Below are 12,143 nucleotides of genomic sequence, written 5' to 3' on the forward strand. Positions count from 1 at the left end.
AGCCTATTGCCCTTTACTTACAGGTTGATGGGGCAGATGTCAGAAGGTTTAGGTCTCCTCAGGGACTACTCAGAACAATGCTAAGGACACTCCTCGTTAGGTAACTGTCAGCATCCTGGACTCCCTTAACCATCTGAAAATGATTTACACCCAAACTCCATAGCTCTGGAGTGAGGACAGCTGTGGGATAAGGCTCTAGAGCAGGGGTGTCCAAACTTTTTTCAACGTTTTTCACCAAGGGCCATATGCGGTAAAATACACAAACAGCCAGGCCACTCACTCGAGGTGAAGTACGAATGGCCTCACCTGGTTTATTTAAGTAAACTAAATATATTTTTGGAATTTGCTGCCGGCCAATTAACAATGGATCGCGGGCCGCAGTTTGGACACCCCTGCTCTAGAGGAATGTATTAGCAAAGCCTCACCTGACTCGGCGTGTAACCTCCACAGGTGTTTTGCTGGCGAAATCACTTATTTTTATTGGAAAGGTTTTTGTCACAGAAGCTGTTTCTTTGTTGTGTCTTTCGTAGTTCTTCTATATGAATGCCTCAATCCCAAGGAGTCTTGCTGGCTCACGGGATTTATATGACACATTCAGGGGTCCACTATTGTTGTATTTATCCAGTACTCGGTGCTACCTGGTCTTCAGCACAGGGATCAAGGCCAGACCCACAGTTTAAAAGGGTGGTGGCTGACTCCCTCCATGCATCTTAGCCAACTTATTTACCTTCTCATTTACTGGTCAGAAGAAAATCATAAAAATACATGGCACGCTATTATTTTCCATCTAATTATGAAGAACAAGCCTCCCCTGTGAATTGATTAAAGTATTATATGGAGGGAAAATTTCAACTAGGCTCTGGGTAAATCTCCTAACTCGTGTATATCCACCCATTACCTTTAAATGGACTTCTTCACAGTGGGTCCTTCTGTAAAAGAATGGGGGCCTTCATTCTCTCTTTAGTTTAAGCATGTTTTATAAGGTGATTTCTCCTGGCAATGTGTTGGTGTATTAGTTTGGCCTAATACAAATGGGGTTAGCAATGAACTGAGAAGCACAAAATCCCTTGTTTGGTGTCCCAGAATTTGTTTCCTAAAATTTAAAAATATTTTTTGTTTTTGTTATGTTTTAATAATGGCAAATGAGTTTATGAGACTGGAGATTTGATAATTATCTTATTGTTCCAGACGAGGGTACTGAGCCCCAGAACTGCGTTGGGCAGCTCATGGAAAACAGGTGCCATCTTTGCCTGCATCTTCTCTTTCATCTCCCATCTCCCGTATCACCAGCATGTTGGGTTTGGCTTCAATATATCAAGTTCTTCCTTTCCTCTCCATTCCCACTTAGACTACTAGGTTGCCTAAGTTGTCATCACCTCACCCGGTGTCACTGTGATACCTCCAAGCTGACCTACTTGATCTTAATTCTGGATGTTCCAGGCAACTCTGCCCCCTGTTTCTTGGCTAACCATCCCAAACATGTCCCTTTCCAACTCAGAAATATACTGTGATCCCTGTGGCTTACCATGCACCTTCCAAGGTCCTCTGGCTGACTTTCAATGCCCTCCATAATCTAGCCTGCCCCACACAGCCCAGCATACTCTCATTTTTCACTACTCAACATGTTTTGCTTTTTCCACTCACTCTGAACAAGTCATGATCATTTCCAGGGCCAATGGGTACGGTTGTGCAGGTTGTGTACTTTCAAATGCCATAGGGCATTGTTTACATAAATTGTTATCCAAATGACAGCCCTTGACATTGAGACTCATGCAGTGCTGGTTATTTCTACTTCCATGATTTTCTTCCTTCCCATTGCCTATCTGTCTAAATCCTGCTCGTCCTTCAAAATGTACCTTCGCTATGATCTCTCCCTTAACTATGCCAACTCTCATTTGTCTCCTCCTCCTTTGAAGTTCTGGAAGTCTTATAAGCTCTTACCTCCAAAACAGTTCCTTGTCAGGACTGCCCTGCTGCAGAGGCAATGAGCCCTTTCTCATTCATCTTTCCATCTCCACAGCAGAACACAGTGGGGCTTAGTGACTACTGAACAGTGTTCTCTTTTTTCAGATGTGATTTTTCAACTCTCCCAATTAGGTTCTGAGCCCCTTGAGGGAATGGACACTGCCATTCACATATGCAGCTAGCATGATGCTGAGCACAGGATTGGTGCCCTTAAATATTGATTGTTATGATCTATGATTAAAACCAGAAAGAAAAAAGAACATCAAATGTCGTTATGTGTCTTAAGGCAAAATCAGCATCATCTCCACTTTGATTCCAGTGATATCTAACGTGAACCAAAAACATGATCTTGAAGCAATAGGCCCTTTCCAGGAAGTTGCCAAAACTGTCCAGAGAGAAGAAAGAATTAATAATTTTTTAACCAACAATAATAAAATAGATTTCAATTAAGGCAAATTTGGAATACCGAGTAGCTATTGAAGGTCATTTATATGCCAACTGAAAGGCAGAAAAGCTAGAAAGGCAACATCTCTTCCCTCTTGTTAGAGATTGAAATTTGATGAGGATTACCTGTTGTCAAGGCAGAAAATTATTCTAAATACACATCCAACGGTAACTATCAGGAGCCATAAATTCTCTAGTAAATGCTCCAGCAAACACAGTCACAAAATTCCGTCATCCCATCTGTCTTTTTCTTCTCATGGAAAATCTGTGCTGCCTTAGAAAGACAAATGCAAAACTAAAACAGAAAATACAGTTTCCTTCTGCAGATGCCTTCTTTTGGCATTTTCTCCCATCGCATTTTACCTCTCATATGATTTACCTCCAGTGATGATTGTCACTTTTTCGGGACATTTTTAGGATTTGGGCATAAACAGAGGTGTTGGGTTTCCATTTGCTTGCCTTTCCCAGACCCTCCAAAAATCCAATCCCTCCAAAAACCTCTTCGCCAGCAGATATTGGTCTACCTCACAAACACCCGTGTGGAGTGTTAACCTTGGTTCATTTTCAGCTTGGTATCTTATAATAGTGGTAGGGATGAGGGGAGATCCATTTGTACTAGTCAGGTGTCCACCCAGAGAAAGAGCATTCCTTTAAATTATAGTGGAATTCATACTTAACACCTCAGTGTAAATGGAGCAGCTACTATCCATCTTTGTTTATGCTCTGTCTCTACAGGCTCCCCTTTAGGAAGTTAGGCTGTAACCCAAACAAACCTATAGGTTTTAGAAGTCTCCGTTATTAGATTACCTACTTTGAAAATCCGATGAAGCCTTTGTCTCTTTCATTAGAAAAGTGCACAGGCATTTTTCATATAATTTCAGGAGGTTCCCAGCCTTTGTATAGTGTATGGGCCGCAGATTGAAAAGGATAATAAAGGTAATCTCTAACACCAGTATTCCTGACTGTGTCAGTGCCATTCTAGATACTTGACACATAATATCTCTCATTTCCCACAATACCCTCATGAGGCAGCTCCTATGATTATCCTCATTTTACAAATGAGGGAGCTGAGGCCAAAGATACAGCCTGCTTACAGGCAGTGGGAGGATTTAAACCAAGCCAGTCTGGCCCCCGAGACCGCCATACTACCTAAAGTAGTGCTCAATTAGTATTCCTGGATTAGAAACCACAAGGAAAGTTGATAAGAAGTCAGCTATTAAGACAAAACATACAATGTTTCCAAATCTCTCCTGTGATTTCATGGGCTCTTGACTTCATTTCACCTCTTCTGATGGCTGCACCATAAACAAAGATCTAAAAATCATCTCGTTCATAGACCTCGAGGAAACTAATAAACTTTATAAACATTAAGGCCTTTTGATCCTCTGAGTGTCCCTTGTAAAGAAATATGAAATTCTGTTGTTACTATTGTGAATGGTGTCTAAGAGAATGTTTCAAATCTACATATTTGAAAAGTGAAAAACAATATCAGTTTTGATCTAGAATTATAAAATTACAGTTCCACGTAATGCCCACTATGCAGAGAACACTGTAAGTAGTGGGGAATTTACACTGTATTCAGAAGTCACATCAGCCCTCAGGCAGTTCACAGCCAAAGAGGAGTCAAGGATAAAAAATGTACAGATATCCAACGGACTATGACCAAAACTGGCTCGTTCTGAATCTACTGGAGAGCAGAGTCAGATTTTCTCAGGCTTGACAGTACAGGCTGGGACTTTCACCGGGAATAAACAAAAGCATGATGACTAACAACTTTTTCTAAATCAATAGACATAAACGAGATAGGTAGATAAAAGATTGAGTTAGGAGCTCTGCTAATAGCAGTTAGGAATTATTACCTCCTCAAGCATCTCTTTTTCCAGTCCTCCTTTCCTTTCCAAGGGGTTGGGTCACAGGGAGAGAATCAGATGAGTGTCATATTTTAATTTTCTAGAAAAGGTCTTCATTGCTGCTCTTAGCAATATTACCTCTTTTAAATAGGTTTTTGTTTTGTTTTGTTTTTTTGTTTTAGAAATAAAGGTTGATATGTCTTAGTGTTTCTCTTCATGTGGGCTTGATATAAAACTTTAGAATAGGAAAACAAATTTGGGGGATGGGCCAGAACACATTCACAAAATGTGTTTGTAAAACTATGTGCAGATTTCATGTTAATATCCAATAAATGTGTACTCGTGTGTATGTATATATGTGTGTTTGTGGAGAAAATTTTGATTAAATATTCATTATGGAATTTTTCAGGTTAGACCAATTTTGAACATAGAATAGATGAGATTTATTAATGACAGCTGACACATATAGTTTTGCAGTTTGCTAGGTGTTGTCGGAAGTATTATTTACTTTAGCTTTTATAACTACTCTACAGATCAAGTTTTATTATACCTGTTTTATAGATAAGGAAACAGGCTCAGAGAGGTGAAGTGCTTGGCTAAGGTCACAGAGTTAATAAATCAATAAATATGGGACTCAACCTGAGTATTTTGACTCCACCTGCAATGTTTGTTCTACTGCCCCACAACTGTACTCAGACTGTAAAGGATGAGGAAATTATATTTTGGTGGTTGGTAGCTAAAAACATACTTCAGGAATTGCCTGTATACCCTTTATAAAGATTTGGCATTTGCCTGGAGAGGTGAATATGTGGGCAAAGCTGGGGAAAGCCGTATCTAAACGATGATTAGTTCATCAGGTCATGCAGCTTCCTAGAAGCTCCTTGGGGATTGACTCATGGAAGCCCCAGCTGATTGGACAGCTACAAGTTAGGAGGTACCTCATGGGGTTAGATTCTTCACATCCATCTTGTCTAATTTTCTCAACAACCTGGTAGCATGAGTGTTACATAGAGCAGAACAGAGGCTCAGAGAGGCCAAGTCATCTAAGGCTACAAAACTAGAAGGTGGAAAAATCTAGACTTGAATTCAGGCCCCCTGATTCCAAAGCATGGGTCCTTCCATTTTACCACGCCAGGTCACCTTTGTGGGAATCTCTAGTTCTGTGTCAGGATAAACATGGTATTAGCTCTATGAAGGTAGTTGGGAAGTTGGCAAGTAAGAAAGCTTTTTTAGCCTGTTCATATCTTCCTTCATTCTTACGATCAGAGATACATCTTTTTCTGACCATACCTTATAATAGCAGTTCTCAAGCTTTTTGGTGTTTGGACCTCTTTACACTCTTAAATTTTGAGGCGCCCAAAGGCCTTTTGTTTATGTGGGTTATATCTGTGGATATTTACTATATTAAAATTTAAAACAGGACACATTTAAAAATATTTATTAATTTATAATACATTGATTATGTTACTATAAATAATGTTTTATGAAGTATAACTGTTTTCAAAAACAAAACACAATTCAGTGAGGAGACTGGCATGATTTACATTTCTATTAATTTCTTTAATGTCTGATTCTATAGAGGCAGTTGGATTCTTATATCTGTTCCTGCATTTGTCTGTGGCAATATCACATGTCTGTAGCCCCTGAAAAATAGCAATGTATACTCTGATAGAAGGAAAGAAAAGGGCAGATAACAGTTCAGCATTATTAAGAAAATATTAATAGTTTTAGCCTTATGGAATCCCTGAAAGGGTCTTGAGGATGCTCAGTTCTCCAGACCACACTTTGGAAATTGCTGCCCTGTATGCACTTCCGTATGGACTAGGGCCAGTGAAATAACTGAATCTTGTGTTGGAAGAAACATTATAGGTCACTGTAATGATGATGAAACAAAATCCCATCCATCCATCTGATGAAACAAAATCCCATGAAGTCCAGTGTAAGCTCCCCATTTTGCAAGGATAAGGATTTGTCCATGTTCAAAAGGACTTCAAATAGATAGAAAAGCCTTTATTATGTTCAGAAGAAAATTTTTTTCTCTGTGGTTTCCTAATTTGGACGTAATGCTGTATAGAATAAGTTCAGTCCTCTTCTACCTATTCAAAATATTTGAAAACAACAACCTGGTCGTCCCTTGAGTGCCACCATCTTCCCCAATTGAAGGACCTTCTTTATGGTTAAGAACTTTGGAGACTTTCCTGCTTTGAGTGTTCTCTAGCCTCAGTTCTATATTTTCTTTCCAAGATCTTCAAAAGCCTCTTTGAGCTCATATGATATTGCCAGAACCCTCTAAGGCAGGTTTTCTTATGGCTTATTCTGTGTTTGGCTTGGGTCAATGCTACAAATGTTTAATATTCACAAACAGGAGGAAACATCTTCCTAAAGGTCTCTCTTGGATGGGCATGACCTTTGGCACCCTTCTCCAAGGCGTCATTTCCTCTCCCTTCCCTTTCACCCCTACAGAAAGACAATGCTCTATGCGCAGTACTTTAACATTTGCAAATAGCTTTAAAAACATCAGCTCATTTAATTAGCACAGAAACTGTGCACAGGATGCACCAATGCAAATAGTACAAGGAAAACACAGAAGAAGTTAACCCGATTTTACGGATTACTATTTTAATACTTCCTGCCTGGGATTCTATAAACTGCTTTGCTGGCTGCCCAGCTTTCACCATCTCCCTATTCTAAATCTCTCTACATATTGAGGCTAAAATCATCTTCCTTCCCTGATGATCTGAACATGCCACCATCTGGAGTCCATTTATAGCCTCCCATCACCCCTGGGGTAATGTATTTTCCCGCGACCTTTGGGACTATACATCTGCTACATAAGACTTCTGTCTCGCTTTCCTCAACAAGGACGGCAGTCTTGAGCTAATCTCAATTTTGTTCATTTGTTTGTTCCTCCATCCAGCATTCGCTCATGCATGCATTTATTAACTTAGCATCTACTATGTGCTAGGCACTGCATTGGAGGGGAATACAAAGATGAATAATCTCTGCCCTCAAGGGGTTTATATCCTCACATAGGTCTTACATGCAAACATTTAATTCCAACGTAAGATAGACTGTGATAAGAGGGGTGGTAAATGTAGATTTGTAGTTGTAGGTAAGCCTGTAGGTTTACCAGAGGAAGAACGAATCACAATGGGAAGAGCAGAGGTTTCTGGCAGGAGGTATTTTTTGATCTGTGTAAGGATGAGCAGATTTCCAGAGCAGAGCAGGAAGCATGGTAACAAGATTTTCTTGGCTTTCTTGCCGTCTGTTTGTGAAGTCAGTTCTCTTATTGCCCTCCTTCTCTGTCTTATTGGGCATTTGACCACAGGGATATTTTTTTTTAAAGTGTCCTAAACACCAAAGGGCCTGGTAAACCTGCACACCTAACTTACAGAAAGAAATTTGTAGGATAACACTAAATAGCATGTGAAAAGGCATGAACAGACAGATTTTGTTTCAAGATTATGAGTGTAATGAATAGAAGATGAACTTACAAAGACCAGTCTCTTTATCGACCAGTATCTGGCTGGAGCCACCAATGCAAATAGTGTGAGGAAAATGTGTCATCCCTGAGGAGACTATTTGCATGACGCATAGGAGGTGATGTACCACAAAAATAATAGCACAGTATCACATAGATTTGTCATGAACAGTTTGATGGCAGATAGTTCTATTTAGGATTCTCGAAAACTAAAATGAAATGAGTAAGGCTTAACATTTTTAGGTTTGAAACATGTTTCATTATTCTGCTATATTTCTCCCGATTGCATATTCATTCCATAAGAAACTGTAAAAATAGTGTGAGTCTCCAGTATACAAACAGTTATATCTGGCATTCTCTGTAGAGGCAGCATGGACAGTGTTAGGTTTCTCGTTAAGATCTGCCTTCTGATCTCCCACTGCTTCACCTAAGTCCTTGAGAAGGTCATGTTCAGTGCACTCTGATCATTACATACGGAAGTGTTGGCAGGCTTGAATAGGGAGACAACTATGTGTTTAGGTTTTCTATTTTTGAGAGCTGGTAAAGCAATCCGAAACATCGTCAGTGGAGGAAAAATTAAAAACAGAAGGTGTTGGGAAGCGATGGACTCCAAGGAGTAGGGATCAGAGTTCTAATAACTGTGCTGTTGGGAGACTCATTTGCATCACATGCGTTTTATACATTTATTGGGAGACAAACAGGTACCCAGAAGATGGAAAAAGACCACAGAAAGCCCAGCAAATAGATGCTTTCCTTGATATTCATGATAATCACGAGACCACAAAAGGAAAAGGAGGAAATCCCGCGAGAATCACTATGCCAAATTCCACACAACTGGGACTGGAAAGTCATCTGCTGTGTGTTCTCCAAGAGTCGACCCGAGGAAGGTGTAGACTGTCTCTGCTTCTCCTGTATCCTCTCAGCATCACAGTGGGCTCCAACCCTTATGGCCGTATTTTTGGACACTGGTATATCTGTATCTCTAGTCCATTCTCTTGAGCTCCAGCTGCTCTTACTGGTCAGAGTTTCACTTGGGTGCTTCCTAGTTTGGTCAGTTTAACTGCTATGTAAAACTAAATCCCTCAAAATCAGCTCCCCCGACCTCCATGACTTCTCTAAATCTGGAACCATTTATAAAATATAATTTTTGATAGGTAATACATTCACATTTTAGGAAAAACAAAAAAAATGTATACATGAAAAATTTCCCATCTTTCATTTCCCTGTGTAGCCAATTCCAGCTCCTTGCAACAAATTTCAAGTTTCTTCACCCACATACAAATATGAATATAAATGTCCTTCCTTTCTATTCACAGGGGATTATATTCTTCACACTTTTCTGAGCCATGTGTTCTATCATTGTGTAACAAATACCTCTCACCTTAGGTGACTTAAAACAATTTATTATTCTTTCTCATAGTTTGGTGGGTTGATTCGGCTCTGCTGGGTAGTCAGTTCTTGCTTTGTCCTCTCCCCCATGGTTGCAATCTGATATTAGTTAATACAGGAGTCAAAGGAAGGCTCGGAAGGTTCAGCCGGCCTGGGTGTTGGATGGGAGATCAGCTGCCAGAGCATGTCTGCATGAACTCCCCAGGTGTCTTGGGCTTCTCACAGCAAGGAGACTGGGTTCCGAGTAGGAGCATCCAAGAAGCAAGCAACTTCCAAGAGTACAGGAAGTTGAAGCTAGTACGAGGCCGATTAAGGGCTACTTACAGAATTGGCACTGGAACCTCTGCTGTAAATTGACCAAGGTAGTCACAGGGCCTGCCCAGGTTCAAGGAGATGGAGAAATAAACCCTGTATCTTCATGGGGGTATCGCAAGCGCATATTGGAGAAGATATTGGGTGACAGGAAAACTGTGTTGTTGGTCATCTTTGTAAAATACAATCTGTCACACTGCCTGATGTACTTTTTTTACTCCTCCTAACATGTGTCCAAAGCCTAGGAGCTTTCTTTTATAATGTCTGACATCTAACTCCCCCCGCCCATTGTCACTGACCCCACTGATTCAGACCCTCCTGTCTTTGTAGCTAGTTAATTGTCAATTACCTTCCCGGTCTCCAATTTCCCTTCACTACAAACAGCCAATAAAACTTATATTTTCTTACCATAGGTATTTCCATAAACTTTAGCTTTGATGATGTCATTCTCCTAAGGAAAAATCAGTTCCAATAGCATAGTCATTTTGTTTGACCTGTGTGATGTTGACATATATAGTACTCACATTTTTTTTTTTTTTTTTTTTTTTTAACTTTGCAACATTGCAAAATCCAGACTAGGCTCCTTTTGCAAAACTGGGTTCTCATAGGTGGACAAATTTAGTTACTCCCCTAATATGTTGGAAAAGGAAAAAAAAAATTCAGGCCCCTGTGGAGCTTACATTCTAGTGAGGAGAGGCAGACCACACAGACAAATGAATAAGTAAAATATACAGAATATTGAATGTCAGTGAGCTCTGTGGAAGGCCAGGAAGGGGACAGAGAAGAGAGTAGATGGGCAAGGCTACAATTTTAAGTTGTGTTGTCATTGAAGGCCTCACTGAAATGAAATATTTCAGTTAAAAAATTTGTGGAGTAGAGAAAGGGAAACATGGATTTCTAGAACTTTGTTTTCCAATAGACTACCCTATAGCCACATATAGCTATCTAAATTTATATTAATTCAAATTAGATAAACTTTAAAATTCAGTTTTTCAGGCACACTAGCCACATTTCAAGTGCTCAATGTGGCTAGTGGGTGAAAAACGCATACAGAACATTTCCACCATTGTGAAAAGTCTTATTGGATAGCATTGCAGAGAAAGAGTATTCCAGGCAGTGGGTACAGCAAGTACAAAGGTCGTGGGGTGGGACATTGCTTGATTTGAGCTGAAGAGTGGCATGGCTCTTCTGTTTACACATTCCTACTAGTCCCTGTTGTCTGCCTTACACCATAGCTGAATGGCAATTGTCATTTATCATCTTAAGCTAAGCCAACTTTCCAAAGGTCCTTATTGATATTGAGTTTAGACCCTTGGTAAACGCCATTGGACTGATGAGATAAACTGCCTGGTCCTGCATTGAGAAGCTGTGTGAAAGTCAGGAAGACCAAGATTCTGGACTAGGAGACAGAACGCGTGTATGCAGTTTTGGAGCAGGGTAGGTTCATGCTGTGATTCAAAGGTACCATCAGGAGAGAGACGGCACAAGCACCCACTCATTAATCAGAGTGAATGGTGACCAAAAGTGTCCTGGAGGACCTCTCCTGGACCAGGACTACCGGACCTTCAGTTGGTATTTCAGGAAGGAGTCTGAAGGAGTGTGGGTGGCATTCTGAGGCTGAAGGTAATGACTGATTACCAACTAGAGCTGAAGTATTTCAACATTATACAAACTGGTATAGTCTTAAATGGTATGTACAAGTGGGATTTCAGCCTTGAATTAATAAAGGTGACAGGTATTTGGAAATTGTAATGGACTATAGAGTTTATTGTAGAGTCCTTTACAGTAAACACACACAGCTTAAGGTGCTAGGTGTTAAGGCTTTCTGCAGTGTGTCACACACCTGTGTGCAGTGTGTGTCTGATATTTTTCTCCTGCTTTCTCATTACATTTCCCACCAGTATGATACATTCAGTGCCCAGTGGTTTCTGGGTGATACCTCTTTTGCATTGTTCTCATGTTTTTCCTCTTTACTTGAAGGACCCTCACCCTCCTTTCTGCCTGGCTGATTCTTCTCCACTTGACATTAAGGCACATTTTAAACTCCCTTTGTTCACTTCTCTTCACCCACCGCACACCGGAAGCATTTCTTGCTGCTGTGGTTCAGATTCCTGATGATCCACACTCACTTGGCAATTACCAAGAGTACAAGGTAATTCAGCTTTTCTATATGTCTATTTTTTCCAGGGCCAAATCTTAAGTTCTTTGCCGGCAAAGGTCACAGGTATTCTTCCTTTTTCCTTACACGGCCACATTTCCACATATATTTGCCAACCATCTACCCGGTGAGGGGCTGAGGGGACAATGCTAAAACAACACAGGGTCCTGACCTCCTGTAATCCTTATTTGTCCGTTTTGTTTTTTTAATATGAGTAAGCTTATTCAGTTCTTACAAGTCTTAGGCAAAGATGGAGCCCCCAGTGTCCTACTAACAAGGAGTAGAAGCCCTAGCTGGCCCTTTTCAAGGACAGACTGACTAGGGCTGTGAAGATTCACAGCCACCTGGGTTTTAAGCCTGCTGGAATAGTTCCACTCTCCCCGCTTCACTATTCCTGGCTTCTGGAATGGTGTAAACAATGATTCACACTGAGGTTGGCCTTTACAGTTTACCGAGCACATTCATCACATGCACCGGGCTTTCAGGGAAGCTCAGGTTCCAACATGTTCACAGAGATACACCTTCAGGTCACCAGACTTGCATC

General features: G+C 40.6%; 1 protein-coding gene across 1 annotated transcript in view; it reads left to right on the forward strand.

The window, feature by feature from the left end:
* Positions 1-12,143, forward strand: part of RAPGEF5 (Rap guanine nucleotide exchange factor 5) — a 418,760-nt gene that overhangs the window by 201,129 nt on the left and 205,488 nt on the right. The window lies entirely within an intron of this gene.

This window comes from Rhinolophus sinicus, chromosome 4, assembly GCF_057876585.1.
Source record: "Rhinolophus sinicus isolate RSI-liver-muscle chromosome 4, RSI-T2T, whole genome shotgun sequence".
In the NCBI taxonomy this organism is placed as follows: Eukaryota; Metazoa; Chordata; class Mammalia; order Chiroptera; family Rhinolophidae; genus Rhinolophus; species Rhinolophus sinicus.